This window comes from Mustelus asterias, chromosome 10 (assembly GCF_964213995.1).
Source record: "Mustelus asterias chromosome 10, sMusAst1.hap1.1, whole genome shotgun sequence".
Lineage (NCBI taxonomy): Eukaryota > Metazoa > Chordata > Chondrichthyes > Carcharhiniformes > Triakidae > Mustelus > Mustelus asterias.
Window position 1 is genome coordinate 102,045,752 of NC_135810.1, and position 15,042 is coordinate 102,060,793.

Below are 15,042 nucleotides of genomic sequence, written 5' to 3' on the forward strand. Positions count from 1 at the left end.
ACGAATGTTGTGCAAGATGTTCATCCCTCATTCTCCTTCAAAAGAACTGTGTCACATTTTATTACCTCCCAGTGAGGTTCACAGATTTCCCCTAGGAAACGTCAAGTGAATGCATTATTTTCCTGAGGTCGCATACTTTCTGTATGCTGATGAAATAGCTCTTCCTATTTAGGTAGTCAATGGATTGTTGGTAGACACATGATTTACTACACGAGTACATTGTCTTGTAAGTTACGGAAACCTCTGCAGTTGAAATGTTTGTGGATGGGGCAGTGTTAAAATGTCACTTCAGCCATTTCTTCAAAGCTGTGGGGGAAGGAAAGGTGACTGAGCAAAACCTGCACCTTTACTGTCAATCATGCTGCGTGGATAGTTGCGAGCTCTTGCACACATTGGGGGGTGAAATGGCACTCTCCTGTCACAGCTTCCCAGCTGAGCCTGAGCCTCATCACACACTGCTCCTCCATCACACCTAGGTAGCTGAACCTCTGTTGCTTGGAGTAGTTTGATATATCAATCACATGTCTCCTATACTTTCTGGTCTCTTGAGTTCCTTACCTGCATCACAAAAGCTGCCCATCTCCATCATTCCAACCATACCCATTTCTCTCACTGCATGAGCTGAAACCCTCATCTATGCCTTTGTTACCTCTTGACTATTTTAATGCTTTACTGGCCACCCATTTACCACCTTCTATGAACTTCAGCTCACTCAAAACTCTACTGAAGGCATCCTAGCCCACACCAAGTCCTGCTTATCTAACACTCTATTGTTCCTGACCTACATTGCTTCCCTAACTCCCAATGCCACAAATTTCAAATTGCCCTTGCATTTAGATCCATTTGTGGTGTAGTCCCTCCAATATTTCTGTCACAACCCCCAGAGCTACAACATATACCTCCACCCCTTACACTGCCCATTCCTATGTTTTCGTATCCCCATTCCCTTTGCAGGCGTACCTTCACCTATCCAGCCCTAATTTCTGGAATTCCTTCCTCATCAACTGCATCGTCTGTTTCTCCTTTAAGATTTTGAGGAGGATTAGAGTCTCTTGACGGAATTCTACCGCTCTGCTCGCCACGACATCGGAGCGGACGAGGGACGGACAATGGAAACGTCCGTTATCCTCGGGCGGGATTTTCCGGTCTCACTCGAGCAAGGTTGTAAAATCCCACAGTCTATGGCTCTAAAATCCTCCTCAAGGCACAACTCTTTGACCAAACGTTTAGTTGGTATCTCATTTCCTGGCTTAATGTCCATTTTTTAAAAATCTGATTATGCTTCTGTGAAGTGCCTGGAAGTGATTTTACACATTAAAGGCACTATATAAAATCAAGCTAATCTGTCATTATGGTCCTTTGTGAGGTACCTCACAATTGCTACCTTGCATCTGGAGAGAAACACACTGGTTTTCACTCAGATCCTGGGGCCAAAATGCTGCCGCCGTTCACACTGGCGGGATTTTCTCATCCCCCTGCAGTAAATGGAGATTTGATTGGCTACCAAATTCTCCGACCTCGCTGCAGTGGGAGTGTGGTGTAAAAGGACGGTAAGATCACGCCCTGACACTTTGCCATTTTTTGGTAAGATTCCTGCCCAATGTGGGAGAGTCGTTCCTCGCCCCTTTGATAAATCCAACGTTTTCAGCAAAATCAAATTGCGAGCCTCATCATAAAACAGTGCTATATTTACCATTAAGAACACTTCTGTATGTTTACAATGCCAAAACTGCCATGCTGCTATGGAAGTTAGAAACAAAACACAGAGCATCAACAGATGTGCTTGCAACGCACACACAACCAATCTAAAATTTGTATCATAAAGTAAAGTGTATTCATTAGTCACAAATAGGCTTACATTAACACTGCAATGAAGTTACTGTGAAAATCCCCTCGTCGCCACGCTCCGGCGCCTGTTCGGGTACACTGAGGGAGAATTTAGCATGGCCAATGCATCTCACCAGCACGTGTTTCGGACTGTGGGAGGAAACCGGAACACCCGGAGGAAACCCACGCAGACATGGGGAGTATGTGCAAACTCCACACAGACAGTGACCCAAGCCGGGAATCGAACCCTGGTCCCTGGCGCTGTGAGGTAGCAGTGCTAACCGCTGTGCCACCATGGGGCAGTGAAAAATAAAAGGTACTAAATTTAATTTCAAGATCATCATCGCCAAAATACCATCAGCATTTGATATTAACACCCACAGCACAGCCCAGAATCAGAACCAGGTTGAGGACCCACGCTGGAAATCCCAGTCTGCGATCTCCCGCGCGGCGAGTATGTCAAGTTGAACAGATTTGACACTGGAGTTGGACCCTGCCGCAACAACCTCTTCCACTGGGGAGACCTTGACTCAGCCCCTGTGCAACTGTGGGGAAGTGCAAGCGACTAATGCCTCGACCTTTGCTGCAGTGGCGGTCTCACTGCCTCTACACCAGGGTGGTCAGGAGGCTGCCAACCAGCTGCAGAATTACAACTTTAACATCTAGCTGTTCATCAGTGCATATGATGGTAGTATTAAATCTATTTAGTGGCAGGGAAACTATATGTCGCATGCTAATCCGCTATTAGTGGTTTTGCTGTAATTTCCTACTGTGCCACTAACAATGAGATTTTTAAAGAGTGGCACACAAGACTTTAGGTGAGCAAGGGTTTCATTGTAACACCTTCCCAATACCATATCAAAGTCAACAAAAAGAAAAATTGGTCTCCCCTATGCCTAACAGGGAACAAAGAACAAGGAAAATTACAGCACAGAAACAGACCCTTCGGCCCTCCAAGCCTGTGTCAATCATGATGCCCTAACTAAAAGAAAAACTTTCTGCCCTTACTCGGTCCATATCCCTCTGTTTCCCCCTTATTCATGTACCCATCCAGATGCCTCTTTAAATGTTGCTAATGTGCCCGTTTCCACCACCCCCTCTGGCAGTGCGTTCCAGGCACCCACCACTCTGCGTGAAAAACTTCCCCCGCACATCTCCCTTAAACTTTTTGCCCTCTCACCTTGAACTTGTGCCCCCTTGTAATTGATACTTCCACCCTTGGAAAAAGCCTCTGACTATCCATCCTGTCTATGTCTCCCATAATTTTGTAGACCTCTATTACGTCTCCCCTCAGCCTCCACCTTTCCACTGAAAACAATCCTAGTTTATTCAACCTCTCCTCATAGCCAACACCCTCGAGACCAGGCAACATCCTGGTGAACCTTCTTAGCACTCTCTCCAAAGCTTCCACGTCCTTCTGTTAGTGTGGTGACCAGAACTGCACGCAATACTCCAAATACGGCCTAACCAAGGTTTTATATAGCTGCAACATGATTTCCCAACTCTTGTACTCAGTGCCCCGTCTGATGAAGGCAAGCATGCCATATGCCTTCTTAATCACCTTGGCCACCTGTGTTTCCACTTTTAGGGAACTGTGGACCTGCACGCCCAGATCCCTCTATCTTAATGTTCCTAAGGGTTCTGCCATTTACAGTGTAATTCATACCTAAATTTGATCCTCCAAGATGCATCACCTCGTATTTGTCCCGATTAAGCTCCATCTGCCATTTCTGTGCCCAAGTCTCCAATCTATCTATATCCTGTTGTATCCTCTGACAATCCTCAGCAACTCCACCAATCTCCGTGTCATCCGCAAACTTACTAATCAGACCACCCACATTTTCCTCCAAATCATTTATATATACTACGAACAATAGAGGTCCCAGCACTGATCCCTGCGGAACACCACTAGCGACAGATCTCCATTCTGAAAAACACCCTTCCAGTGCTACTCTCTGTCTTCTATAACCAAGCCAGTTCTGTGTCCATCTAGCCAGCCCATCCGAATCCCATGTGATTTTAGTTTTTGTACCAGTCTGCCAAGTGGGACCATGTCAAACACCTTACTCAAGTCCATATAAACTACATCCACAGCCCTTCCCTCATCAATGTTGTCACCTCTTCAAAAAACTCAATCAAGTTGGCGAGACATGACCTTCCCCATACAAAACCATGCTGCCTGTCACTCACTAGTCCATTTTCCTCCAAATGTGCATATCCCCTGTCCCTCAGTATCTTCTCCAAAAGCTTCCCCACCACTGATGTCAGGCTCACCAGCCTATAATTTGTTGGATTATCCCTGCTTCCTTTCTTAAACAAGGGAACAACATTGGCTATTCTCCAGTCCTCTGGAACCTCGCCTGTGGTCAAAGAGGATGTGAAGATATCTGTTAAGGCCCCAGCTATTTCTCCCCTTTCCTCCCGCAGTTACCTGGGATAGATTCTATCTGGCCCTGGGGATTTTTCTACCTTAATGCAATTTAGGGTACTCAACACTTCCTCCTTTGATATATTTGTGTTCTCTAGATAGAGCATTCACACACCTATCCCTGACCTCAACATCTGACATGTCCTTCTCCTTGGTGAATACCGATACAAAGTACTCATTAAGGATTTCACCCACTTCCTGTGGTTCCATGCAAAACTTTCCTCCATTGTCCTTGAGTGGGCCTACCTTTTTCTTGCTACCCTCTTGCTCCTAATATATGCATAAAAAGCCTTGGAATTCTCCTTGGCTCTGTTTGCTAAAGACATTTCCTGGCCCCTTTTAGCCCCCCTAATTCCACATTTAAATTCCTCCCTACTTCCACTATGTTCCTCAAGGCTTCATCAGTTCTTAGATGCCTAGACCTATCATATGCTCCCTTTTTCCTTTTGACTAAGCTTACAATTTCCCTTGTCGTCCGTGGTTCCCAAATCCTGCCATTTCTATCCTTCATTTTTGCGGGGACAGGCCTGTCCCGCACTTCAATCAACTGGCCTTTAAAAGCCTCCCACACGCCAGATGTGGATTTGTCCTCAAATAGCCACTCCCAATCCACATTCCCCAGTTCCAGTCTGATTTGGATGTAATTGGCCCTCACCCAATTAAGCACCCTGAGCAGAGGGCCATCTTGTCCTTATCCATAACTACCCAAAATCATATGGAATTATGCTTGCTAAGCCCAAAATGCTCCCCCACTGAAACATCGATCACCTGGCCTGGCTCATTCCCCAATACCAAATCCAGTACGGCCCCTTCCCTGGTTGGATTGTCAACATACTGTAATAAAAAGCCCTCCTGGACACATCTAACAAATTGTTCTCCATCCGAGTCCCTGGCTGCAAGGGATTCCCAGTCAATATGGAGGAAGTTAAAGTCACCCATCACAACTACCTTGCTTCTTTCGCACCTTTTCAGTATCTGAATATACAACTGCTCCTCTGTCTCCTGTGGGCTGTTGGGAGGTCTATAATACGCTCCCAACACTGTGATTTCACCCTTCCTGATCCTGAAAGAATGCAGTGAGCAAATCTTTCGGCATGATGAACGTTCTGTTTTCTTTCAATCCTGCATCTGCAGTAGGTTGAAACCTGAAGCTTCAGTCAGTGTTTGATATGGAATGCTCCAAGTAATAAGCGCATACATCCATGGACTTTTCCCAGGGACCAAGACAAACATCAAGTGCTACTGGATGACAATCAACTCGGTGAAAGACCCTCTTGGGTCTGGCTGAATCTTGTTAGTGTTCCAGTGCAAGGAGCTTGTCCATGGTTTGAGTGTTGAGGGCTGACACCTCCCAAGGTCCAGGACCACATACCTGTTGAGTTGTGCACTGAAGTTTGGTCCAGTTGTATCAAAGGTCCAATGGGGAAAGGTCACAGTTTTGAGCCATCCCACCACAGCACAACAAAGAGCTAGAACCCGTGTAAAAACCCTTGGGCTGTATGTGCCAGAAAATGTTCAAAGACCATGTAAACGGAGATGCAAACTACATTGTACGTGGAGTGAGGCACCCAAGAGTCTCATTAACTGCATTTTACTGTTGCTGTGAATTGTACAGTAATCCCTTTACAAAATTTATGAATGAAGTATTCTTTTGAAAAAACATTCCTGGTATATGATTTTACTTTGTCTTGCTGGAAGTTTATTTAAATAAAGGTTTTATACGTATATGAAAGACTTGTTTATTTTAGTCTCAATAGGACATAATTTGTGATATTAAACTCACGATATTGAATTGATTTATTGTTGTCACATGTATTGGGATACAGAGAAAAGTATTGTTTTTTGCGCTTAATTGTCTATGCTTCTAGAGTTGATGCCAAAACATTGAATGTACTCAAGAGGTGGCTAGATATAGCACTTGGGGCGAACGGGATCAAAGGTTATGGGGAGAAAGCAGGATTAGGTTACTGAGCTGAACGCTTAGCCATGATCATGATGAATGGTGGAGCAGGCTCGAAGGGCCAGATCATAAGACCATAAGACATAGGAGCGGAAGTAAGGCCATTCGGCCCATCGAGTCCACTCCACCATTCAATCATGGTTGATTTCAACTCCATTTACCCGCTCTCTCCCCATAGCCCTTAATTCCTCGAGAAATCAAGAATTTATCAATTTATCAGATTGCCCCCTCCTGCTCCTATCTTCTATGTTTCTATACAGAGAAAACAGACCATTCATAGAATAGCTAGGGGAGAAGGAAAGAAGAGGGTGCAGAATGTAGTGTTGCAGTTACAGATAGGGTGAAGAGAAAGATCAGCTTAATATAAGATTTTCCAAAAGAAATATTTTGATATACACAAGCTTTCAAAATTAGTTTTTCAAAAACAATATTGGGCCTGAAATTCCAGTACCTGTGCTGACCATCTCATAGAAATCATAGAAACCCTACAGTACAGAAAGAGGCCATTCGGCCCCTCGAGTCTGCACCGACCACAATTCCACCCAGACCCTACTCCCATATCCCTACACATTTTACCCACTAATCCCTCTAACCTACGCATCTCAAGACACTAAGGGGCAATTTTTAGCATGGCCAATCAACCTAACCCGCACATCTTTGGACTGTGGGAGGAAACCGGAGCACCCGGAGGAAACCCACGCAGACACGAAGAGAATGTGCAAACTCCACACCGACAGTGACCCAAGCCGGGAATCGAACCCAGGTCCCTGGAGCTGTGAAGCAGCAGTGCTAACCTCTGTGCTACCGTGCCGCCCCTATAGAAAAGGAAGTGGACCCCATTTCAAACTGTGGAGAAGGAGTAATTTAAATGTTAGGAGGTGCCCATCCAACTCCTGGCCAGTAAATTGCAGCAGCCTCTCGTGGCCAGAGTGACGGAGTTAGAAGCCATCACTGGACTGGCAGCTAAGTTTAATTATTTCCACACCTTCACCTCAAGCAGGCACCTGGGCAGGTCCCTAAAGGCAACTGCTCACTAATTTATTTTTTGGAGCCTTCTTAAGTAGGCCCCAGTACTGGGCCTAGATCAGTCTCAGTTGGTGTAGGGTTTGCTGAACTTAATGATGGCGTATTGTGTGGGTTTCTCAGCACAGTCCAGGTTTGCCCACTGACATAGCATCAACGCTATATCATCAATTTGTGTGGTTGTGGGTCACCCACTTGCTGATCATATTTCTAAAGGCTTCTAATGGGTGGAAACCTTGCAGAGCCACTAGTTGCCAGAAATTTTAAATCTCTTGATTCCACCAAAAGGAATGGAGTGTCTGAGATTCCACCCTGCCAAATAGAGATTGCAATATTCTGGATAATCTACTCTGCTTCCCTCGTCTACTCCAAATTTTGGTCCATTCATTTGTAATTCAGAATAATCAAATTTACATTACGATACAGGATAACCATTAATTGATTTTAAACCTTCTTTCTCATAAGGGGAGGCACGGTGGCATGGTGGTTAGCACTGCTGCCCCACAGCTCCAGAGGCCCGGGTTCACTTCCGGTCTTGGGTGACTGTGTGGAGTTTGCACGTTCTCCCCATGTCTGCGTGGGTTTCCTCTGGGTGCTCCGATTTCCTCCCACAGTCCAAAGATGCGCAGGTTAGATGGATTGGCCATGCTAAATTGTCCTTCAGTGTCCCAAGATGTGTAGGTTAGGTGGATTAGCCACGGGAAATGTGTGGGGCTATGGGGATAGGGCGTGGGGAGGGGGGCCTGGGCAAGATACTCTGTCAGAGGGTCGGTGCAGACCTGATGGGCCGAATGGCCTCTTCTGCACTGCAGGGGTTCTATGATTCATATTGTCAAGCTGTCACTTGAAGGCTAAAAAATATACAGGTGCAAGATATAAATGTATGCTGACAATTTTAAGAATCCGTACGATTTAAAGTACTGTGCAGGTGCAGATACTGTGCAGAAAAATTCACAGGACCTATTGCACACACTCAGCGTGACTCAGAAAGAATAAAAGAGGCGACGATCTGCTTAAAAGGCCAATGTGTTCCACTGCAAATGGAAAAGAATCTCCAACCTGTTGTCAGAGGTAAGTTTCATCATTTCATTTACCAGTCAGCGAATCTAGAAAAGAGAAACAATTACGTACAGGTGCAATTAAACTACAATTATAACATTGAAGCAAAGATATTTCCACTTACCCTGCAGTTAGAGTAAATGCAGCCTGAATCCAGTATTCTGGCCTGATGTGTACCAGAAAGTAAAGTGGTGAGAACAGAGTTCTGTGAACAGAGTTCTGTGCTGCTTCATTTTCAGGGTCAGTTTAGAATTTCACACCCAATTTGCACTGCACTTGAATTAGTGTTTAACTTACATTGAGAATTCGCTGCTGAACCTCTGGTAAAATTGCTGATTGACCTCCAAAGTATTGAGTACAACCCTCCATATCCCCTTCCAACCCTATCTCCTTCCTTCAGAACACCTAAACCTCAATATCTGAACCACATGCCATTGCAACTCCCTTGTAGTTCCCTGGAAAATTCTTCCTTCGGATCAGAAGTAAGATATAAGCTTTGAACACATTTGACCCAACCAGTCTTGATTCATTCAAGAAGCATGAAAGATTCAAAAAACTTACACCTGTCAGCCAGCACCAGAATAAACTTCCTTATTTCATGCCAAAACCTTGAACAGTGCAAGAACCGAAGAAAAGTCAGGAATGAGAAACTTGGCCCGTGAAAGCTCATGCGTGTATAAGCACTTAACCAATTTAAATCCTGCAAATTATTTGTGCAGTCCACATTATTTAGTGATGTCAGCTTGCTCACTGCTACCAATCATCGTTGAAAGTAAAGACATGTTTAAGCAGCGTAACGTGGAGAAAAAAAAACACATTTTTTGCTACCGCTGGGAAAAGTAGGACTAATTTTACAACTCAGTGCTCTTGGCAGGGAGCCTCACCTGCTGGGAGCACATTTTGGAGGTACCAAGCTCGATTTTCCGATCATTCAATTTTATGGTTGGAAAATCATCCACAGCAGCGCAAAGTTAAAAAGTTACTCTGAGCAGAGCAGCTGAAGGACGAACGCACACCACCAAAAGGAGGGTGCTCACTGGTTCATATTTCCAAACTCTTCATGTTACTAATTTTTTGATATTAGGTCAGCCCGCATTAGCCGTCAACAAGAACAACAATGCAGGCGGAAAATACGGGAGGAATCGGGAAACGCGATTCCTGCCAGCGAGATCACGTTTCCCGATTTTCCACGCCCCTCGCCGGTGACGTCATGATGTTCATGCCCACAAAGGGCGAGAATATTTCAATCTTGTTACTGAGCCCCCCACTCCCCACCCCCCCAGCCACGCGATTCCTCCCCCACCCCCACCATTCACCAAATATTCAAACCTCTACTGACATGATGTCACGTCAGGGAGGTTTACAAGAACTATATAAAAACAGGAATCAGTCAAGGGGTGCAAAGGCTTTGGAGTGCCAACATGGCAGTGCCAGGGGTGGGACCTCTGTGGTTCCCTATTTGGGAAGGGCTTTCCAGTTGTGTGTGTGTTGGGGGGAGAGTGCCAAATCATTGAGGGGGAACTTGCAGGCACTGGGGGAGCGGGCAGTGAGGGTGGGGGGAGGGAAATCCCAGAAATACCTACGTGGTGGTTGCTGGCTGTTGGAGCCGGGGCGGTGGGGGGGGGGGGGGGGGGGGGGGGGGGGGGAGCCCCCATACCTCCATAGTGGTGGTGGTGGGAGGGGGAAGAGTTTCACTTTGGTGCTGATTGACTGTGGAGTTGGCCTGTTTGGCTCTTTCAGGCCCTGCCCCACCAGACTGATGGCATAAACCACACCTCCCCCCCCCCCTTTAAAGTTAAAGTTTATTAATTGGAGCACAAGTAGGCTTACATTAACACTGCAATGAAGTTACTGTGAAAATCCCCCAGTCGCCACACTCCAGCACCTGTTCGGGTACACTGAGGGAGAATTTAGCATGGCCAATGCACCTAACCAGCACATCCTTCGGACTATGGGAGGAAACCCAAGCAGACACGGGGAGAACGTGCAGCATCCGCACAGACAGTGCCCCAAGCCGGGAATCGAACCCTTGTCCGAACCAAACCAAGATACCGGTTTTCAGTCAGGGCCTGACACTCTGACAAACTATGGGAAAATTCCACCCAGTGCCTTAGTCGCTATGTATTGAGGAAAGGCCTGGTACTATCCCATCCATTGGGAAAGCATGTCTGGGGGAAGGCCACGGGGAATAATTATCCCTGAGCCATGTTCGATACCGTCTGGCAGCTGGCTCAGAGCAGCAGAGACAAAAGGTGAAAGAACAAGTCGCAGGACCTGCAGGATTGGTCAAATTCCGGCCTCGGGTCACTGTGCGGAGTTTGCACATCACCCCCGTGTCTGTGTGGGTTTCCTCCGGGTGCTCCGGTTTCCTCCCACACTCCAAAAGACATGCAGGTTAGGTGCATTGGCCATGCTAAATTTCCCATTAGTGTCAGGGGGATTAGCAGGGTAAATATGTGGGGTTATGGGAATAGGGCCTTGGGTGGGATTGTGGTCGGTGCAGACTCGATGGGCCGAATGGCCTCCTTCTGCACTGTAGGGTTTCTATGATATGAGGAAATGGGAAGAAAAATAGAGGAAGTTATACTCTCAATTAAAAGAAATAAAGAGAAACATTTTAAACTTCTGCTTTTTATTTTATATCTCAACACAGACCAAAGTGAAAATAGTCTCACAGCAGAACAACACCTGGAACAAGAAAATGACATTTTTCAGATGCTTATGGTTGTAAGCACACAAGCACTGTTCTTTACTGCGAGCAATGGCATGTGAAATTAAAAACTCAAGTAGCATGGCCAAGAAGAGGCCATTTGAGTCATCAAGCCAACTTCTCCATAGGCTAGGTACTATTCACCCCATGATGGAAGTCAAGCTTACCCACTGAATGTCCTGTAAGGCTAGTTCTGTTTTTAACACTCTCTTCAAAGATAATTAAGCAGCAAGTACAGGAAATATACTACCGTAGAAAACTACTGGCCTCATTTATTTTTCCATCTTTAATACTAAACATCTTTAATACTAAACAAACAGTACGTGGTGGTATTAATAAAACTCTGCTGCTGTTTGCACAGAAGTTTAGCTCATTTATCATTAGTCACAAGTCAGCTTACATTAACACTGCAATGAAGTTATTCTGAAAACCCCCAAGTCGCCACACTCCTGCACCTGTTCGGGTACACTGAGGGAGAATTTATCATGGCTGATGCACCTAACCAGCACGTCTTTTGGACTGTGGGAGGAAACCGGAGCACCCGGAGGAAACCCAAGCAGACACGGAGAGAGCGTGCAGGCTCCACACAGACAGTGACCCAAGCCAGGAATCGAACCCAAATCCCTGGCACTGTGAGACAGCAGTGCTAACCACTGTGCCACCGTGCCTTGTGACGTGAATTAAAGAATAGGCAAAGTAATAGCATGGTTGCATAAGGCAGAATGTGACAAGTTTTATCACGGCTGATTGTTTCCAGGAAAAGCAAATGCAACCCTGAGCAATGTTTCCTGTGCATGTGAGAATGGGACGATAGCTCCAAAGGTGTGCTGAAATAATTCTGACCAGATCATTTCTGCAATCATATTGCAGGCCAAGTGCAGAACATAAGCACAAAATTAACATACCTCAAGAAGGCCTAAAGATTAGAAAGACATTCTTCCAGCAGCGCAGCAGATATGTGGGATAGATTCCAAATTAATTTGTTGACATATAAGTTGACCTTTGAAGCCTTAAAAAATCCCTCCAAGAACAGGGGTCGATTTACCCACTGAGTATAAAGTAAAATGCAGTGAGGGGGTGCGTGGTTGCCATTTTGAACGTCATCCCCAAAAGGTGGAGCTGTCTTAAATTCCCATGTGCCTTTGCGACACGGGCTGGAATTTTACCACCCCGCCCGCCACGGGAATCGGAGCAGGCGAGGGGCAGACCATGGACCTCGGGCGGGATTTTACGGTTTCAGGACAAGTGGGTATTTATAGGCTCTTTGGTGCTGTGAAGTCATCCCCATTTATATCTTAGGGTAGATTCCATTGCACTGGAGCAATATTTAATGGCACAGTGATTTGGTGGCATGGTAGCACAATGGTTAGCACTGCTGCCTCACCACGCCAGGGACCCGTGTTCAATTCCGGCCTCGGGTCACTGTCTGTGTGATGTCTGCGCGTTCTCCCCGTGTCTGCGTGGTTTTCCTTCAGGTGCTCCGGTTTTCTCCCACACTCTAAGATGTATGGATTAGGTTGATTGGCCATGCTCAATTGCTACTTAGTGTCAGGGAGATTAGACGGGGTAAATACTTGGGGTTACAGGGATAGGGCCTGGGATGGGATTGTTGTCGGTGCAGGCTCAATGGGCAAAATGGTCTCTTTCTGCACTGTAGGGATTCTATGGAGGCCATAAAATCCGGCCCATGGCCTGTTTGGTCTGCTTGATCTCTTACGTCCAGTTATAAGGTACCAACAAGTAAAACATGCATTTGTAAGGGTGTAGAACTGAGACTTACTACTAATGCAACTATAGCATGTCAGTGCTGAAAATGGGAGGTGGAGGGGTCAGACTTATTGGCAATTATATGCAAAAGCATGGGCCAGAAGTTCCTGTGTAAAGTTTGGATATGCACCCGACCAAGAAGCACGTAAATCTGTGAGAGAAGACGTAGGTCACTCGCCTCAACAATATCATGCCCTGCGATATTTCAGTTGGCGGGCATGTGCATGTGAGTCAGAACCATAGCCACTGACAACGAGAATCCAAGTTAAATTCATTAAACACCAATTAACTGGGATGTTATGTTGCCCGCCAGCCTCAACGTTTAGCGGGCGGGGGACCGACTGGCAAGGCAAACTTTACGGTTAAGCTGCAACCTCGATCCAGGGCGGCGATAAGCTGTCAGGGCTGAAATAAAATTAACAAATGTGTCCGGGGACTGAGGCCTGTGCGTGATTTTGCCGCCTAGACCCTCGTGGCATAGATTTAACATCGATATTTTACTTTTCACAGGTCAGCAGATCCCTGGGATGGCTCCGCAGTGGTTATCCCCGAAGGAAGACATTGAAAGCGCCAACCCGTACCCTAGCCCTTCCCAGTGCCCACCCTCCTTTCACTGAGCGGGAAGTTGCACTCTGGGGGCCGACTGTGGACAGGAATGCATTTTGCACCCACTTCTGGGCCCACCTAGTGTGCACGTTCTTTTTAAAATTCATTTACGGGGGATGTGGCGTATTGCTGGCTGGACCAGCATTTATTGCCTGTCCCTAGTCACCCTTGAGAAGGTGGTGGTGAACTGCCTTCTTGAACTACTGTAATTACTGAGGTGCAGATACATCCACAGTGTTTGCTCAACCATTTCAGGGGGAGTCACCCACATTTCTGTAAGTTTGGATTCACATGTAGGCCAGGCTATGTAAGGACAGCTGATTTCCTTCCCTAAAGGACATTAGTGAGCCAGATGGGTTATTACGACAATAGTTTCATGGTTATCGTTAGACTTTTAATTCCAGATGTTTTATTGAATTGAAATTCCGCTATCTGCCGTGGTGGGATTCGAACCTGGGCCCTCTGAACATTAGCTGAGTTTCTGAATTAATCGTCCACCATTTGGCCATTGCCTCCCACTGCAGTGCTGACTTGTGCCGGGCGCAGTGCCGACCTGTGCCAGGTGCAGTGCCAACCTGTTGCCAGGGGGAAGTGCCTGGGGCAGACCCTAATGCGAGCCTCATTGGGTGAGGTGGGCGGGGGGTGTTCATTTATTTGTAGAGATGTGAGGGAGCGGCCTGGGAGCTGAGGATGCTGGTGATGGCTGTTTAGGGGGTGGGGTTGGAGGGGTCAGGTGCTGGCAATGTTCAGGGGGAAAGTGGAGGAGGGGGGCATGGTGCTGGCATTGACTATTAGGGGTGGGGAGATGCTAGTTCTGATCGCATGGGGGGGGCGGGGAGCAGGAAGAGATGCCGGCTCTGATCGCATGCAGGACGAGGGGAGATGTCAGCTTTGATCGCGGGTGGGAAGATTATTTTTACTCTGATTGTGCTGTTCTTTAAAAAAGGCCCAATGATCTCAATGCAGCCAGACTCTCCCGGCGTGTTTAGGCCCCAACATGACAGCATGAAATATGGCCACCTGTTTTTGTTTTGACAAAATGTCCACAGATCTGGAGAAAAAAGCAGCCCGTTTCTCTGGAGAGAAACACGCCAGTGTTCAGTCAGACCCTGACACTTTGGGTGGAATATTCCTGTCCCACCTGCCACGGGAATCGTTGTGGACCGGGGAGCAGAACCATGTAAAGGTCTGTTGACCTTGGCCGGGAATTTCTGGCCTTGGGGCGAGTGCGGCCAGAAAATCCCACCCTTTGCCATTTTTTGGTCAGGTTATGTTGATTCATTTTTTTAAAAGTATCCAATTAAGATGGGATCAAAGGTTGTGATGATAGTTTAAATTTAGACAGAGATACCAAACAGTCTCTGAATCATTATTGTTCAAATTCTGCTGAATGAGTCACCTTCCACTGCTACTAGAATACAAAGGAACCAGCATTGCGGAAGGAATTTTTGCCTTCGTCCCCTCGATTGTATGATTTAGAGAATAGGAATAAAGCAACATCCAGTTAAAGTCATGGGGTGGATGCTGGTGGGACAGGGGGTGGGAACTGCATTTTCACCTAAACCATACAGCAAAAATGATTTTATACCTTCCCTGATTTCACCTCCCACTAACATCAGTAAATGGTAAAATTGGGGCAAGGTGTAAAATCAAGCCAGTTGA

General features: G+C 46.4%; 1 protein-coding gene across 3 annotated transcripts in view; it reads right to left on the reverse strand.

Moving 5' to 3' along the window:
• LOC144499821 (F-box-like/WD repeat-containing protein TBL1XR1) overlaps positions 1-15,042 on the reverse strand; it is a 385,459-nt gene that overhangs the window by 243,312 nt on the left and 127,105 nt on the right. Inside the window, exon 1 of one of the 3 annotated variants that reach the window (XM_078222340.1) lies at positions 8,298-8,321. The exons of the other annotated variants lie outside the window; for them this stretch is intronic. The gene's annotated coding sequence lies outside the window, so the exon portion shown is untranslated. Of the gene's footprint in view, positions 1-8,297; positions 8,322-15,042 lie in introns of those variants that run through there. 3 annotated transcript variants of the gene reach the window in all.